General features: G+C 38.2%; 1 protein-coding gene across 2 annotated transcripts in view; it reads left to right on the forward strand.

The window, feature by feature from the left end:
• TMEM200A (transmembrane protein 200A) overlaps positions 1 to 19,153 on the forward strand; it is a 59,575-nt gene that overhangs the window by 21,550 nt on the left and 18,872 nt on the right. Inside the window, exon 2 of one of the 2 annotated variants that reach the window (XM_074864770.1) lies at positions 18,422 to 18,439. The exons of the other annotated variant lie outside the window; for it this stretch is intronic. The gene's annotated coding sequence lies outside the window, so the exon portion shown is untranslated. The remainder of the gene's footprint in view (positions 1 to 18,421; positions 18,440 to 19,153) is intronic. 2 annotated transcript variants of the gene reach the window in all.

Below are 19,153 nucleotides of genomic sequence, written 5' to 3' on the forward strand. Positions count from 1 at the left end.
ATTCCTCATCCAACTTGTAAGATTATAATGTTATTTTGCATCCAAGGTACAATAACTTTGAAGAATTTACTGTAGAAGTTTTGTGACCTTGAAGAAAGTTAGGGCAGGTAGGCAGATGTTTACAAGTCAGGCTCTCTGTAGTTTATACTAAATTTGTAAACATAAAGCATAATTTTGTCACCATAGAAATAATAATTTTTCCCATAATTCCTGTGAGTACATTAAAATGAGTCTTTTACTTTTTAGGGTTACGAAAAGATCAGCGTTTTTAAGTTCCACAGTAATTATCATCATATTGTTTAATAAGCCAATTTAATACCGAAGCATTAATGTTTAAGAATGAATAACAAGATCAGATCTCTTAAGATTTGAGATGGACAGCCTCCAAAGACAACTAAGCATATAAATAATAAACTATAGCAGCAGTTATTTTGAAGAGGCAGCAAGGTGCACATCAAGAATAACCGAGAAGAAAAAAAAATAATTGTGAATCACATACAATATTCTGATCCCATTTAAACTGATGTCAACCTCCTGTTGCTTGAACTTAAGATTTAACCTTTTGTCTTGTTATGTGCTTTCAAAGCACATATGTGGGCATTCAGATATCTAATTGATAAGATAAATTACTTGAAAATGATGCAGAACATGGGGAAATATAGTTGAAGGATAAACAGAAAACCTGGAGAAGAAAGTTAACCTTAGAATTTGCTGGCTTCCATACCTCTTCCTTACTAAACTTTTTTTCTCAACTAAAGATTAATGCATGTAACAGTCCTATAATTAGATGGCTAAACAAAGTGTGGGCTGATCTTCATCTTTATGGCATACCTTTACTTACTGCTATCTTTCTGCTGGAATGGATAAGATGAATCGCTTTTGTATTCTGTTCCACAATCTTCAGCAGCCTTCCAGGGGCAGCCAGCTAAGATCTGTCAGCATGGATTACTTTTTTTTTTTTAATGGGAGGTTGTAGTTTGGGGCATGTAAAGAAGACCTTCCTGTTACCTAAGAAATGTTGATACGACTGTAGGATTGAAGGCCATCTGTCTATAGGTTGTTTTAAGCAGTTAAGGGATGTTACAAGCAGCTGGTGCCTTCAGCAGCTCCAGAGCCTGACAGTTCCTCCTACACAGCTGCTGGAGCCCAGCCCAGGGTGCCCTGAAACTTAGATGTCTCCATCCAGACTGATGGACATGGCTGCTGCTTTCCCATTTACAGGTTCAACCAGTAGCAAGGCTAAACGACACGCACACACACACACACGCACACGCAGAGGATGTGTGCACGGCTGGCTACACCACCCACATATAATGCTTCCAGGAGTGATGTAACAGCCATGTCCCCTTCCTCCTCTTTGCCTGGTAAGGATTGACTTTCACTAGGGAAAGCACATGCACAGTTGTGGATCCCCCAAGCACTGGTGTGGTGCCTCTGTCTGCCCAGCACCCCTGCCCAGATCCCAGACCCCCTTATGCACCCATGAGTCCCCCACTTGCCAGCTGGTCTAGCTCAGTGCTTTCTGCAAACAGACACACGGACTCATGTGCTTGTCCCACAGGCACCCCACACTTGTGGGTCCCCCCAAATACCAGCATGAACTCTCTGCCCACATGATACCTGTGCCAGGTCCTGGAGCCTGTACTCACTGGCTAGTTCAGCTTGAGGACTGTGAGTGAATACACAGGCGCACCCTGTGCATGTGCTGTTAGTTTCTTAATGGCCCATCAGTTAGTAACTGGAGGTCTTTGGCATTGTCTCTGTTTATCTCTTGTCTATCAATTTGTGTGCTTTTGTTTATCCCTTCCCTCTTTGCTTATCATCCCCTTTTGTATCAAAAAGGTCCTTGATTGGATAGTTACTGAAGCAGACGTGCTCAACTTCCACATGCCTTTACACAAACAGGTTTTGGTGTTGGTAGGAGTGACAATTTGAGCTTAGTAACCTGTACTCAACCTACCCAAAGACTGCAGGCATCTGGCCAGTTAGACAATGCTTCTGGTCTCTGACCCCAGTTCAATGGCAGCAGGTTTAGCTGTGGTGGTTTAAGATGTTACTTTGCAACTGTCCATCCCTGTGCTTATCAAAGGCTTCCTCCATTGGTGAGCAGCAGGTGTGAACATATGACAACTCAGTTGCTACAGTTCGTATTTAGCATATTAGCATGAATCATTAATGGCGATTAACAAAGTGTTCACATATTCCATTGCACCTTGCTGTAACTTTGGCCCTGGCACATCTGATTCTGCTGTTTCATAAGGGCACTGCAAGACTGAACTGAGAAGTTCTGGGGTTGGATGCAGCAAGGTGAAACGCTTAATCCACTGGACATTGTGCATCAGGGCACTTCCCCTGGTAGCAACAGCCAACCCTGCTGGGCTGAAGCTGGCCCAGCTTAATTGATAAGAGCTCCAGTCACTGTTTTAGTAGCCTTGTGAATATACCCTATCTATGTGTTTCTTAATCTTAGAGTTTTATCTTGCTAAATTAGGGGTTTTTCTTAATGTTTTTGTTCTATTTCCTGGATCTCCATTTGCCCATCGTGCACTGATCAGAGTGTGGGAAACATTACAGTAGGTCAGAGAGCTGGTTGGTGCCAGGTCCTAGCATTTTTGGCATAACAGATCTCTATCTCGGATCTTATAATCCTTCCAGTAAAATTGACATCCTGAATGGTTTATCTCCTAAATAGGAAAAGAGGAAGGTTGAATAAAGTGAATGAGGAAAGCATGCAGTGCAGATAGGATGGAGAAGAGCTAGAGGTACACAGACCCAAGTACAAAGAGAGTTATAGGGAAAGGGGAGATGTTTAGAGCCCCAGCTCTTCTGCAAGGGCAGAGCAAGGAAGCCTGGTAATATGATTTGAGGGATCCTTAGTGACCAAGTGAGAGACAATCGGATCCTGCCTGATGAAGGAAGGTGGTGTTGGTAGGTCCTTAGGAGGAGGTGGCACATAGGAAAGTTTAGGACTGGAAGTGGAGTAAGGAGATGCCTTCTTCTACAGAAGCACCAAAGGCATTCAAAGGAAACACTGGAAGTGTACTAGTTGTATGATGTGTTCTTAAATCTCCCCAACGATTTTATAATCTGCAGGTATAATCTGCATTCTACTATCTGTTAGAAAATGCATTTTTCTTAAGAAATGTAAAGGCCCAGCTCTTGCATCTGTACCAGATGTAAAATCTGTAAAATCTTACTCAAATGAGTAGCCCTAGTCAGTTCTACTTGAACTGTTTGTCATAGAAGGTACTACTTGGCATCTGTAATGGCCCCAGAACAATTTCTGTGAGCTACTGTAATACTCCTACATTGAACAGACTGTTGATCACAGCAGGATTTCTCCTGCGGTGTGGTGATATCCTGTATGAGTCACAGCAACAGGATCTAGTCCCAGCCAGCAAAGTACTGATTGTGGCAAGAATGGCTGCAGCTATAGGCAGCAAATCTCTATCCTGTGTTCAAGAATATGGCTGAATTTCAGCTCTATGTTGATGCCATGTCTGTATTAATATATTTATTACAGGGGAAGGTTTTTTAGCCCCCCCTTCCTTTGTTGAGTTAGGGTTCTTTTCCCCCATCTCAGCAGATATCCTGATGGAATGTATGTGGCCTGTAATGCAGCTGTGGATTTTTATGACAACAGGGCAGCAGATGTTATGTATTTGAATTCACCTTCAGATGTTACTATTTTGATAAACAGCATTCAGGGACTTTTTACTTTGTTGCCTAAGTGTTTTTCTGTTCATCATTTGCAAAGTGGAATGTTGAATTCTGAGACTGTTGAAAATGATAAATCAGTTATGATGGCTTAATCACTAACACAGATTAATTGAATAATAAGTGACCAATGTGAACATTTGTGCAGAAGTAATTGTATACGTATATATTTCAGAAATTCCAGGAACAGCAGGAAAACTAGTCTTTTTAGAGACAGACATATCATTTTTTCTAGTTTTTAGGGCTAATCCAAGGCTAACGTATGGGTGATTTCTTCCTATGAATAAAAGCTGCATACTAGGCTTTTTGTTTCTTCTGATTTGTTCTAATTCTTTTCATTTCTTCTGATCAGGTATACTTATATTGCAGAGATCTTACTTAATTTGTCATAGCACTCCCCACATTTACATGTGTATGAAACACCTGGCAGAAGGAAATCAGCTATCTCAAACTGCCGCTGGTTTCCTAGCAGGGAGTATAGGGAGTGCACGAGTCAGTCAGAGTCAGCATGGAGGACCTGGACTCATCTACGTGGAATATCCGCTTCATAGCACAAGTGTGCCTGTTTAAGACATCTGGCTCTTAAAATAACAGTTTGCCATGAAGATTTAAGGAGTTACTTGGTGGAGACATAACAGGAATGGAGAGACATTTGATCACTCTCCAGTTCTGCCATCTCAAAGTCAGTTGACATGAGACTTGGCCACTTTCAGTAGCAGTCCATTAAGGCCCTAAGAGATTTGGAGACCTGAACTTACTGTGGGATGAGGACAATAGGATTTGGCGTTGAGAAATGAGAAAGTTAAAATGTTTGCTACAATAGCTGGACACCTCTGTGGAATCTTTCTGATATACAGTAAAGAAATTTTATGTATGTGTTTTGTTTTGTATTTTTCCTCACAAACTTCTTTTCTAAAACTGTAATTATTTTTATTTTTTTTAAAGATGGTTCATTTGGCTGCTGAATTTCTAATTGTAATTCTAATTCTAGTTAAATTGTAATTGTAATTGAATTTCAGCTTGTGATCTTTGAACTATGGAGGGTGGAAGGGAGTGGATCTGTGAACAACTTCTAAGACATGGAAGAAGACTGAGGAAAAAATTTCACCTATATTCTACAGAAGGCTGTACTGGAAATTTTCTAGGTGTCTACAAAAATCAGAGGTTTGAAAATCACTGATATAGAATATGAATATTTTGCTAGCTGAATTACAGGTGCTAAGGCTTGCTTTCTTCTTTGCTTTTAGTCTTTCCTAGGCATGTGGCCCTGGAATTTGGTATTAGCCTTTTGGCTGGCAGCATCATGCAGTTACATTGAAATCTTCTCATTGAAGACATGCATTTTATTTTCTGTTGCCAGTTTTATGGCTGGGTGTTAGGACCTGTGCAAATAATTCTAAAGTGTTTCTAGCTTAAATATATTATGTATTTAAAAATGTTAAAGGAGACAACATGCATTAGAAATCAGTACCTAATGTCAGTTTTAAATGCTAGACTTCTGAGTGCTCCTGAAAATGTTAACACTTCGTTTTCTATATTGCCATGTAAAAAAACCTCTTGCAAATAACAGTCTAAATATAAGAAAGAGAAACTCACTGTACAAAAAAGCCTGGCAAATACACAAAAGTAAGAAAAGGTAAAATGTGTCCTTTTTCTGGTTACTTTCAGTTGTTATTGCAGCAAGTAAAACAAGCAGTAGAAAATATTTAAATTTTGGTTTTATTTTAATTAGCTATGTTTATGTGTGGAGTCAAGGCCTCATCAAGACCTTTCTCTGAGTTGGAAGATTGCTGTGTGGGTCTGAGGATGTGGTGTAACCAACTTCCTCTCCTGATGATGTATGTGTCTCAGGGTAAAAATTTATTTCAGAGCACTTAGAGCCAAAGTGCTCAATCCCTTGCAGTATTGATTCCTGGCAACTTATAGGCTGATCCTGCACTAAAGATTATAGTAATTTTGCTAGTGCATTCAATTGAAGGTCGTGTAGGGGTCTTATCAGTGAATGATACCTCAATTCTCAGTAATATTTTATGTGTTAATGTTTATCCAATGCCTACTATATGCAGTTACACACATGATTTTTATGCAAATTGAACAGAAGTAATTTTAATGTCAAAGTTAATCATGAAGCTGAATATTGTAACCAGTATCAAACCTGGGAAACAGGACTCCATGGAAGTTAGCAGTTACATCTGGGGTGGTACAGAGGATTACTGCCAGTGCCAAAGGATATTTGTGACAATATGTGAGGTGGGGAGGGCTGAGGAAAAGATGGGAATTGTGGCATTGCATATTTAACCATGGTCTTTCACCTGTGTTGAGAGATGGTATCTGTTGGACCATCTGTTCTACTTCCTCTGCTTATCTTCCCATGTATGATACCAGGCTGGGAGCCCAAAAAAGGGAACAAAGGGGACACTTTAATGAAAGTTCGATGAATGCTGCTCCGAAGTCCCCAGGCAGCTATCGGAACTTCTGTGGATACATGCAGTCTTTTGTCTGGCAGAGAGGAAGATGCAGCAGGGCTGCCACAAATGTGGTTAATATCCTACAAGAAAGTTTTCCTGATTGAGCTTCTATCTAGAATAAGTATTACATTGTCTGACAGAAAAACTACTGAAAATGAAGTTGAGAAGGTCAATCACCCTTAGAGAATACCAGTTTGGTGGAGCTTCCTGATTTAAAGTAGCTCTGCAGCTACTGTTTAAAAGTCCATTTTTCACAAAACCCAGCAAGCAGGAATATGTAAAACTTTTGGCAACCAAGAGTAGCTTTCAGTGAGAGAACAATGGGATACATTAAGGGAAGATAACTGGTCATTGCCATAAACATCTTCAACTCTTCTAATAAATCTACTGTATTTGGGCAGCAACTTTTCAGCTGTTGGCAAGCTTGTAGGATGTTCCATAGCAAAGACAAGAATTTGGAAAACCTCGAGGGGCAAGCCTGGCTGCAGTCTGTGACAGCTAGTAATGTATGAATCTGAAAATATTGTGTGTATTGTATAAAAGTTTCTTAACGAACATCATGATTTGTGGAGATGAAAATCAGATTTCATAAAAACAGATAATTTTTTTTAACCAGATGAATGTCAGTTCTATGCGAAGTGTTTCTTTCTTTTGACAGAAGTTGTGTGATTTATAATATGACTCATTCTGTACATGCAATATTTTGGTTAAAAAAAAAATCACTTTTACGTGCGAAACATTTCACTCCGACTCAGTGTTGACAATAATATAAAAGAGCTGCTATAAAGTTTCTTTTCATCATCTTTTTTTATTTAATCATTGTCAAAACTTTGAAATAGGATGGAGATAAAATCGAGTGTACACTACATGTATATCACAACAGCATTTTTGCTAATTAAATGTTTGCCAGAAATGCAGTATAGATTAAAAAAACCAAACCCTGTATGGGCATACTACATCCATACCACAGCAGGTGGTTTTGGCTTAAAATAATAACAATTGAAAACCAAAGTCGAAGCAGCCAAAATATTTTTTGTTTTGAAAATAAAACATCTTTTTTCCTCTCAGAAGGATGTTTTTAGTCAAAATAACTATTTTTAGTCTGGTAATGACACACAGAAAAACCCTGTTGTTTGACCCAGAACTAGTTTTGCTTCGTTAAAATTTTGCTAAGAAAGCTAGAAGCTATTTATGTTCATGTCCAAACAATTTTCCATATCATTCAATTTTTAAGATCACTGCAGCGGTACTAAGATTTCCCAGCATACGGGCAACTGAAAATCCAGAATGCTGATTTGACGCATATGTTACTGACTGCCCTATAGAAATAATTATCTTTTGTTTTTGAAAAACGAGCACCATTGGAAAAACTTAATTCTTGCTTGCTACATCTTTTCATTTCCTGTGTGGTGTTGCCCACATTTGTGTAGCTTCCAAATTATGATAATGTCTGTGAAACAAATGCTTCAGAATATCCACAAAATAAGCTAATTCACAAGTGAAGGTCTATCCTTGTTTAAGTCCATGCAAATTTTGCAACTGATGTTAATAATTAGGATTTCACCCAGTAGTGTCACAGCCATCTTGTTTCCTGTGACTCAGCGATCATACCTGATTTATAATTTTTCAATAGTGTCTCAGAATTCAAGATTCCATTCTGTAAACATGGAATGGATAAACTCTTTGGCAACAATGTGAGAAGTCTTTGAATGCTGTTTGAAATTATTAGAAATTGTACTAAAATACCTAACTTTGTTCTACATTGAGAGGGCATGTTTATAAACTTGTGTTCTCAAAATTCAAGAGATCTCATCACCAGTGTCTTGGGACCACAGTGTAGTTATTTGGTATTCATAATCCTATTTTGTGTTAGAGGTGCAACTTAATACGCTTTAATATAATTTTGTATTCCTTGCACATTCAAAACTTCCATAAAAGCCAATCTTAATTTCATATGCACTTAGAAAAGTAGGACTAGGCCTATGATGGTAGATGAATTTTTTTTCTAATTTGGTTTAAATAAATTATACTAAGCATAATCCTAACAGACATTTCCAGATCAAGTTTTACTTGCCTTACTAATGCAAAGTTCTTGCTGAGAATTGGGCACCCATAAGAGTAGCATTTGCTTAACCATAAATCTTTGAAAAATCTTCTGATACACAGCAGGTAATTTCAAAGATAAGGAAAAAGAGAGAAAAATCGTGTCTATTACTCTGCCTTCTATTTGGAGATAATTAAGTTCAAAGGTTCTGAAGCAACATTGACTGTGTTACAGGATGTCCTCCACACCAGAAAATGAAATTAATCAGTCATTGCCCTGTTAAGTGAAAACGAATTAGTTGCAGACAAAACACTGTACTTTCATTAGTCATGTCAAGATGCAAATGCAGAGATACATATCTTTGCATAAATGTTCACAGATAAACAAAATAATTAAATTCACTGTTGAAACAAAATAATTGAATTCACTGTTATGCAACAGATACTCTCTTAAGTATATGATATTTGGTTTATGGGAATACACAGTAGGTTCTTTATCTGTATTTTGTGTATGATGATAGGAGAATTTAATTTCTGTTAATCTGGGGTGCCTGGGTTCAGGCAGTAACTCAAGAAAACATCTGTGTTTATGCTTAATACAAACAGTCCATCTAAATCTCACTGGCAGCAAGTTTATGTTTGTTTCAATAATGTTCCCCTGAGGAGTATAGTACAAAATCTGATCTCATAATATTGTGAGTGTCCATCAGGATGTTCCAGTGAGGCCACTTTTGTCCAATGACTAGAACTGAAACAAAAGTTTTGCTGTATATATTGTCAAAGGATTTCATTCATTAGTGTTAAAGCAAACTTTATACTGAGCATTTGTTTTAATTTCTGGAATCTTTCTAGCAGCAGAAAATACTTAAAAATCACCTGTTGATTAAAAATTATTCAAAATTTAAATTATTTGAGGGTATGCCAAGTGGGAAGGGATGCACTTCCACGTTCAAGTGGTAGTGCTGTACACAATGTCCTGTGCATAGGTGTGAACTCCTGCATAGCTTGGAAGACAACAAGGAATCATGTTCAGCATGTCTGCCCCATAGAGTTTACACTTTGACATGTATATCTTCAGCTACTCTCTATTCATACTGATGGATGCCAGCTGGGAGTGGAATATGATGAGAAGGCTATAGAAGACCATGACAGACAGGAATGTAGAGTGGCAGTGGGAGAATTTTTATAAGAACCGTTCTCATAAAAGACAAAATTCTTTAAACTAGATTGAAAGGGTTCAACCTCAGGTAAGGGACATATAATGGAAGACAAGGTGAAGGTGTACAAATCAATGAGTAAAATAAATGAGGGTGTTTTCACCCATGTGAGAACTGGATTGCATTTGACAAATGAAAAAACTAATCAAAGGAAACAAGACTTCACATTTCATACTTGAAATCAAAATCTTTGTAGTCTTCAAAAGATTAAATATTTCCTGACAGTATTTTGGCAATAATAATGAAAATTAAAACAAAGTATCTTTTTGTTATAATAAAAGGTAATTAGGGAGAAATTTGTTTTCTGTGGTTGGTACACCTTGCAACTGGCAACACAGGGCTTCTTGCATGTGTTACTAGACAGAGGGAAGTTGCCAGGTTAGGTGCTCCACTGCCACAATTCACCAGAATGGTTTTTACAAATAAAGTTTAGGGAAATCGTCAAGATTCTCTCCGCAGTAAAGTTGGGAAGTTACTACTGTTATAACTGGATAATTGTTTTGAAGCCAGATTTTAGAAGTTTTTTTATACAGTGGATATATATGCTTTCATCATGTTATTAATAACTGATAGTCTGGAATATAAAATGTTGCATATTCTCTAAGGAATATGTCACTAAATCAGCCATTTATGATTAGAAAAAGACTTCAAGTCCTTTAGCATTTGCTGAAGACAGGAATATATACTGTTTGGGTGGGTTTATTTGGGGTTTTAAAATTTTTTTATTATTTTCTTCACAGCTGTCAAACATGTTAGTTTTGAAGAGTTAAAGAAAATCAGTTGAGGTGACAATGAGGAAAACACGGAGCAGCATGGGAAAAAAATGAATAATCAAAACCTCAAACAACCCAGAAGAAAGCAAAGGGAAAAAAACTATGAGAAATGTGGCCCTTCTTCAACTGTATGTTGCAGGATCAATAACAGGGATTTGCATAAATGCCTTTATATGGATTAAAGTCACTTATCAGTAGAAAAGTAAACTGCAGATTCTTCTGAAACAGCTAATAAGTCGAAAGACAGTAACAGTGCCAAACCTGTAGAAGTCTTAAAGCCTGCAGTCCATTTGAAAGTACCACCTTGATCCAACAGCACTTACTTATACGAGCTCTTCAGCATCTCTGTGTGAATCTTTTGCATAAAAACTTCAGCAGGATTACAGCTCAGGAAAGAACTGCAGGAACAGGAAGGTGTTAGGACCTAACCCCAGTTTGTGCAACTGGGAAGCATCCACCACCTTGCAACACTGAGTGTTTGATCCTGCATTTGTTTGTTAGAACTTCAGTTCAGTTTCCATGTTTCCTCACAGCGGTTGATGGCACCAAAGGTTGCAGCCCACCTCTTGATCCCATTACTGTGATTATTTTAGGAAGAGGAAAGCCTAGGTTCAGAATCTAGGAAAGCAGGAGAAGGAAGAGATAGCATGATACTTGAATATATTTGCTTTCTATTGCATGAGTGAGCACATAGAGTATAATACTTCAGGTCTGCACTGTAGAGTAGGGCATTTTTCAGTCTGTAATATGTGATGATGTTTCGCAAATATTTTTACATTTATTTATTGTAATAGATTTAAGCTTAAAAATAGCTTGGTTTGAAACATTTTAGCTACTTTACAAAAAGAAACCCTCAATCACTGATACAGGTAGAGTACTTTTTTCTGATTTCTAATTCATCATGTGCATCATCTGTGAATATGGTACAGATTGTTAAAGTAGTGTTAATAGGTATGATCTTAAAGAAATAAGTATTACTCTGTTAAAAATGAACAGCAAAATGTTTTACCCTAAGTTATCCTTTCTTGATGCACTACATCTGCTCTTGTGCTTGTTCTTTGTACTGGCTACCTCACATCCTGATCTCCTGCTCCCTTGGCCTTAGTCCACAACTTGTGGAGCATATTGCTTCAAGCCATTAATGCACAGAGCATTTTAGCTTAAAAAAAGTGAAGCACGCTTGTAATGCTGTCAAGGTCAGCTTCAGTATTCATATTCTTAAAGTTTAGCATACATTTAAACGTATTGGTGGATCAAACAAGTGCTCTGAGAATGTAAGTGATGAATCTGTCCTGCTTAATACTACTGGGAATTCTGAAGGTACCGTAACAGATTATTTCATTAGAGAGAGAAATAGCAATGGGTTGTTTCAACAGCAGAGGTGCAGCTAACTCGAAAAATATAGTTGTTTTCAACTGTCTCAGAATATGTGGCACAAAAGCAAGTAAGCATAACGTGATCATAACCCAAGAATAAAATGGAGCTGGAAGTGAGAAGAATATTTCTGAACATTGGGGTAAAGCGATCCCAGTGGGAGGGTGGAACAAATACTTCACTTTTAAACTGGGGGCTATAGATTTATTGAAAGAGATGGTAAAGGGGTTTTGATTGTAAAGTAACAAACCAGACATCTTTTCCAGTCTCGTATTTAAAAAAAAATATCTGGCGCTGTCTTTGCCATTGGTAAAAACTATGTGTTTTCTCCCTAGATTTTAGTTTGACTTTAAGAGCAGCATTGAAGAGAGAGTATTTAAAAAACATTCGAAGAAGAAGCATTTTCACCTAATTGGCAAGAGTTTATATTTGTAGAAGTTAATCTGAATGTTAAAGTGCTCTAGTTGACATGGTACAAAGCATGAGTTTCTTTTTAATTTTGTGTAGAGAAAGAACACAATTAATGTTTACTGAGCAGTTGAATATTAAATGTAAAATATGAAGAGATCCCTATGAAGAAGACTGTGTCTAGGGGCCAGCTTTAATGTTGCAGCAAGGCAGACTGTATAGGGAAAAATAAATCCTTATATAATTTGTTTATTCTGTTAATATGTTTACTTTTCTGTTTGTGTAAACCAATCAGTTTTGAATGTGTGATATATTCAGTAATGTAGCCCTTGTATAATCATTTGTGCATGTTACGTCCCACTCAGATGAGGGAGACAAGTGACTCAGATTTGTAAATCCCCAACAGAGCGGACAACGGTAAGACAAGTCTCAAAGTCCAAACATTTATTAACTTCCCACAATGTACTAATTGGACACACGATAATTGGCTAAGTATATAATGAGTTGTGGCAAGCAACACAGTATGCCTTGCATTTCTTAATGGTAGTGAAGAAAAATGGAAAAAAGGAAAGGAGGGAGATAGAGGGAATAGAGATCACTGGTCTGGGTTTCTGCATCAGTCCCACCAGCGAGGGTTCCAGGAGGCATCAGTCTGCTTTGTTTCACTTCACTCTCCAGATCCCCTTCCCCCTCAATTTATACACCCTTTCCTTGGGTCCGTCCACTAGGTTGACCCACATACCTACGTATCCCATGTATGGGGAGGGGTAAGGTGTTTCATGGGATGGTGTAATTAGCATGATCTTGTCAGTCTTTGTTAGCATATTGAGGGGTGTTAACTTTAATATGCATTTCGTGGATAATGAAGCAAAGTTCATTCACCAGATGGATGGCCCTTGAAATTTGACCAGGTGCACCAGAGCAGAGGTGTACTGTCTCCACAGGGCTCCCTCCTCCAGCTGCATCCTGTGTTATTTGGGCAGCCTTATCAGCTTCCACCTCCCCACCATCCACCCCGTGACTATAGTTCCATCTTGCGAGTGTTTGAGGCATTCCTTAGCTCAGAGGGCCTCCACTCCCCATACTAACTTTTATCTCTTTCTTAGGCTGTTTTTCTCAGTCCGTGTTTCTCGCAGGCCTGTTTTTACAAGTCGTCTCTCACAGTGCAACAATAGAAAGATGCACGATTTTGAATTTACGTATATTTCAGCATTCTTGTTACTAAGTATGTTAATAATATTGATGCTAAGTCCCCAGGTTAAATACTAAACTGACAGAGAGCTTTTGAAAAAACTATTGCTGTTGCCCATATGTCATAGTAATGTTTTATCATAAATAATGTTTTCTATGTACGTTTAAGATATATTATTCTTTTTTCTCCTCCCCTGTAATTTTCTACAGGAGAACTCTTCAGAAGTTCACAGGTGGGCTGTGAACTACAAGGAAACACATTAAAAAAGCAAAATTGAAAGACTTCATAATTAGAAAGGTCCTTTTGGCAAAAGACTGGTAAATCCTTCATAGTAACTTTGCTAATGCCTTCTGAATTAACAGGGGTTTTTTTATACACACAAACACACATCCTATATTTTCCTGCTGTATAAAGCCTACTGTAATTTAAAGCAGGAATTACTTAATTTGGGCATCATTTAATGTATTTTAAATCTGCTTTTTGTGTACAACTCAAAACCCCAAGCAGACTGGACTACTGAAATAAAGAGTGGAAAATACAGATATTTTGTCCCAAAATAATGACAGACATCACCCATTAAACAAACACACTAGGGAAGTGAACAATATGGCCTGTGTATTCTTGTTTGAACTGCTTTTCCTCCTCTTCCCATTAACAAAGACCGCTAGACAGTAAAGCCCTACAGATCTACAGACATCAAGATGTGAATTCATCTGTTGAAACCTTGCCTGAAAGTCTTAAAACTCAGTTCTTTATAAGGGTAATGTATGTGGAGAATAAGGCAGAAATGAGGAAGGAACAGCTGTCTAGGGAAACAGTTATAACAATTACTTGGTGATTAGTAAATAGGAATTTGGTGTTCCAAGGTGAGAGCAAAAGAGCCATGGCCCAGTTAACAGATGGAAACTGGGAAGTTCTAATGCTCAGTTGCAGGTTCAGACCCTAAGGGTAAAAGTGTCAAAAACTTCTAAGTAATTTGGAAACTCAATTTCTATTCTGAATGAAGATTCCCAGGTAACTTCTGAAAGAGGTTCTGAATCGCTCTTTAAAATTTTTCCCTAAGCTTTCTTATGCTTTAGTTGTTCCATGAAGAGGAAATGGATATTAAAATTTTTAAAGTGTTTTAAATTCTACTGGTGATAATCTCTTGATGACATAATTTTTATAGCTATATTTGAACATCCTGGAACATGACCTTATTGTGATATTGACTAAGAGTAGGATCTGGTCTGCTGGAGTCTGGTTATGATTTGATAGGTAAGAAATGTGGGTTTAGGACTGCTTGTCTTGGAGCATCATCTCTTCCTTACCCCTTCCATATGCCAGTAGTGTAAACAAGTATTTGATAGTATTCCATGGCTAACATCAGTCTTCAAGAGTTGACACTGGGTGGATGTAATGTACTTAAATTATTGGTGAAATAAAAGTTCTTAAAAACTGACCTCTAATACAACCACATGTTCTGTCAAGAGGAAAGGATAGGAATAAAGACATAGATGAATAAAGATGTTCTGAAGAATATATGCCTGTTGCAGCTATACAAATCTAAATCTGTCTCTCCCCAAAACCCATGTTGAGGTCCTATGTGCACTTTGTCTTGTTCTTAACACCCCTGTTCTTTTTAAAGCAATACGTTTCTGTGATAACTGTTTCAACAAAGTATAAAGAAGCTGATGTGGGGCTTATGGTGAATCAGGAATGCAAATGGTGGATAGCATTCATTGTGGAGGAATGGGAACAGATAATGTAGCCTGCACTGCAGAAGTTCAGAAGAGGATTGGATTAATCAGCACAGTGTTTGTTAGGAGGAGGCCAGGGCAAGCCCAGTTCAATTGAATTTCAGTATGTCACAGCTCTCCAAGCCAGAGTGTCTGTAATTAAATTCAAAAATCAGTGTTAGTGCTCATCTGGGTCACACAGCTCAAATCAGAAGATAATCAGAAAGTGCTGGGAAATTGAAGGTTTCATAGAAATATTCTGTTGGCTGTACTGCACTTCATCAAGCTTCTTCAGCAATGCTTTTTTGGAACAAGTACTACATCGTAGTGTAATGCAATTAGGACTGTGTCACAGCTACCAAGGACAGGTGTCACTGTGCTTATTCATGAGTATAACAACAGTAGAATAGAGTAGGGGAGGAGTAGGGTGCTGCATCGTGCATGGATTGCGAGTTTCCAAGCTAGAAAAAGATGGCACATTGGTACCTCAACTTTTGGCCACCTCTGAGCTCACAGGAGGCTTTTGGAGTGACATGAATGTCCCAGCAGTTCTTAAAGCAGTTTAGGTGATACCATGGTCCTGCTTTAAGACTTACATGATCTATATCATGCCTCAGATGGAAAGAAAATTACAATCTCATTACATATGCTGATCCTCTGTGAGCAAGATCACATGGCATGATATTTATGGCACCAGGGGATGATGATGCCATTAACACTAGCACTCTTTACAGACATTTCTGTAATGATTTTAGTGTGAGAATATTTTATCAAGAAAGGTTCTGCATGTAGACTGCAGGCAAAGGAGTCTTGTTTGTTAAGACCTATGAGCTGGAGAAGCAATAATTCCTTCCAGGCTAATTTAGGGATTATTTAGGAATCTGTCCCGCTGGTCCCAAAGCAGGCTGACTCATCTGGGTTTTTCTTGTTTCACAATCCGCTGAAGTTCTGCCCTGGCTCCATATAATGTGCACACACAAGCTTCCTGTAAAATGGGTCATTTTTTTGCTTCTCAGATGTGGAGTTTTCAGTCTAGACTTGTGGATCTACATATGGATTATGAACTGCAAAGTTAGGAAGAGTGCACAGCTGGGTTTCTGTTTGCAGATTTAAGTCAGCTTAAATAAAGCAGACAAATATCGAGCACTAAGATCCTAATACCTTGTCCCTGCTTTCAGCATGCATGGCAGCGATGAGCTGAATGTTGTGCTTCTGTTATGGCAAAGACATGTAGTAACAGCCCTTAGGAAACCATCAGGTTCAGTATTGTCACTGACTATTCCGAGGTATATGGAAGGCTCCTTCTGTATAAGTGGCACAGAAAGGCTGCCACATGGTATTAGTAAGCATGTAATAGAGGTCTACTATACAAGCATCTCTCTGTGGCTTGTAAAATGTGACTTGGAACTGTATGGAGGTGGACTGTCCAAGTGAAAAATGTAAACACAGCTTTCAGCCAGTCTGAAATGCTGGCAATATTCATGGTTGCAGTCTGCAGCTCACCAGAAGTCCTTCAGAGATCCTGAATAAAACCTTACGACAAATAGAGATTTGCCAACAAGAACAACAACAGCAAAAATACCAGCATAACCTATCCTATTTTCTGATAGTACAGAAATTTCTAATTATGTAGTAGGCATCTTATTTTTGGATCTTTCTCTTCTGAATTTAGCTTTCGAGGGCTACAGCAGGGATGTTGCAAGTGCCCTCTATTCAGACCCATTCTTTCACCCACTCAGCAACTCAGCCGTGAAGAATTGCAGAAGGCTTGTGTTAAACCTTTTCTCAAATTCACAGCTATTTGAAAAGCAGAAGCATCAGAGTTGGCTGGAATTGGGAACGCTCTCAGTTGGGATGTGCCTCACTTAGAACACACCCTGGGATGTCAAGGCAGCGTGAGAAGCCGCATGCGTGTGCCAGGGCAATGCAGGCATATTTCCAAGGGAGCCAGCTGGCATAAGTGTCTGAGGCTTAGGTGCTTATGAACCACCCAGAGTATTGTGTAATCCTCTGTCCGGTGGTGGCTGTGTTCATTGGCTATACTGAATGAGCATAGAGCAGTCCATGACTTCTGTAGCAAATTTTCTTGTTTCTTGTTAGTGTTTTAGCAATGCTCTAGGATAAAGAAACTGAAGAGTAAAGAAACCTAAATGAAGCACCTGTGAAGTGGTCATTTCAGCCACTCTGGACAGGTGATGGTTGATCCTTTCTATAGAGGAAAAACAAGTGTGATGTGAAAGGAAAAGGAGGTTCTTGTTCTGTAAAATCTTATCCTCCAGCTGAACCTGGAGGATGTGATCAGCTTCCAAATCTGCCAGCAGCTGCAAGTGTATCTGACTAGTTAACTCCCACAGACCCTACACATTTCCTACAAATCAAACAGTTCTCATAATCAGATGCTTCTTTTACCTTCCCTTTTGGTTTACTTCTCATCTGTCATGTTTTTTCATTGCTTGCGTAGGTCTCTTTGTTGATTTGATTTTTCCTTGCCTCCTAGCGTGTTCTCATTTGTTATCTTCATTTCTTTGGCATTTGCATTGGTTAAATTACATTCTATCTCTGATGTTCCAGGCTGTTTGCACATAGTTGCATGATCTGGTTCATCTCTCTGCATGCTCCTCTGCCTCTTTTTTCACTCTGGGTGGTCCTCAGTGTTTGCAGGTCTGTCAGCCACTATTTCAAATGTCAAGCTCAGTTCATGTTGTACAGAACTTTTTCCTTCTAATATTTGTTCTGCTAATTCTTGGGCACATTTTTGCTAAAAATAACAGTTGTCCTTTTACTTTCTCATGTATCTGGCTTACTGTGGCATTGCTGCAGTACTTCCATTGCCTTGAACAAGTAGTAATTACTTTATTCACATTTTAGTCCCATAATGAACTTGAGCTCATATGGATGTATATACTGATGGAGCTGTCCAACCCATTTATTTTACCCATGGTTTTCTAGGAAGTGCATTTTCTGCAGAATCAAAGCCCTCAAAGCTTCCACAAGGAAGTGAAAGAGCTAACTTAGTACCCGTCTTCAGAATTGACCCGTTAGCACAGTATCTCACAAAACCAGAGACTGGTTACACTTCAGACACGCTCTGGTTGGTGTTAACTGCACTAATCTGGATAGTCCCAACTGTGCCATAACGTCTGTTGTGTTTTAATGCTCGTTGCCTCGTACTCCACACTTACATTGGCATTGCTGCTGTCTTTCCACCAGGAGGAACAAGCATTGAACAGTGACCTTTAAACACAACTGTGAGAAAAGAAGAATCATAAATAAACATTTGCTAAAAAGTACTCTATGTATTTTCTATGAATTTTAGTGAATACCTTCAATTATGCATGGATAATTTTCGTTTTGTTTTTGCTTGTTGCTTTAGCTGTCTAAATAAATTTATTTCAAGTAATTTGGTAACACATTGCTAGCGTTCTACTGAAAAAATAATTAATTGGTGACATTGTATTTCACTCTTTCCCTTACACTCTGAACTGAAAACTTTATGGTGGACTGCTGGCAGCTTCCTGCTGCTCAACCTGTAAGTACATTTTCTATTTATCTCCCTCTCACCATTTCTTCATCCTGCTTTTCTTACACAGAGCTGGTAATTTTGCAGTAGTTTCTTAAAAAAAAAAAAAAAAGTAACCTATACTGTATCTGTTGGTACATGGTAGTCTGCTGAGTTTTACTGACCTTTACTTTCTTTTCTCCTCAGCAATGCGTTCAGAAATTGGGCTAAAGGTTTAGGCATAACAGACTGATTGATACCTACAAATGCTCTGTGACGAGCTGAGAAGACCCTAAAGTCATGAGACATAAATGTAAATTTTACACTAACTGCAAAAACTTGACTCTGTATTTTCTGTCTTCTTGACGTTTAATTCCTTATTGATATAATCTCTTAGTTGTTTATGCTGTCTATATTTGCATCACAGGTCAACCAAAAGCTTTTAACAAGGTGCCTTGAATAACTTTGGTCTTGCATTCATTTTAGTTTAAACGTGCCTTGTAAGTGCTTGATTCTGAACATTATGCTGGCCTTGTGTAAGTTGGGAGGATATTCATTAAAATAAACTGATATTTATCTTTGTAACTAACAGTGACTTATGCAGGCTAAAGAAAAGTATGTAAAATATTAATAGCATAAAATAATGTGGTAATAGCAATATAAGTAAGGAACTCAAGGAGCTAAAAAAACCAAACTGCAAGTTGTTTGTGAATCAACTGCAACCTATAATACATGCTAATAAAA

Source organism: Strix uralensis, chromosome 3 (genome assembly GCF_047716275.1).
Source record: "Strix uralensis isolate ZFMK-TIS-50842 chromosome 3, bStrUra1, whole genome shotgun sequence".
NCBI classification, from domain to species: Eukaryota; Metazoa; Chordata; class Aves; order Strigiformes; family Strigidae; genus Strix; species Strix uralensis.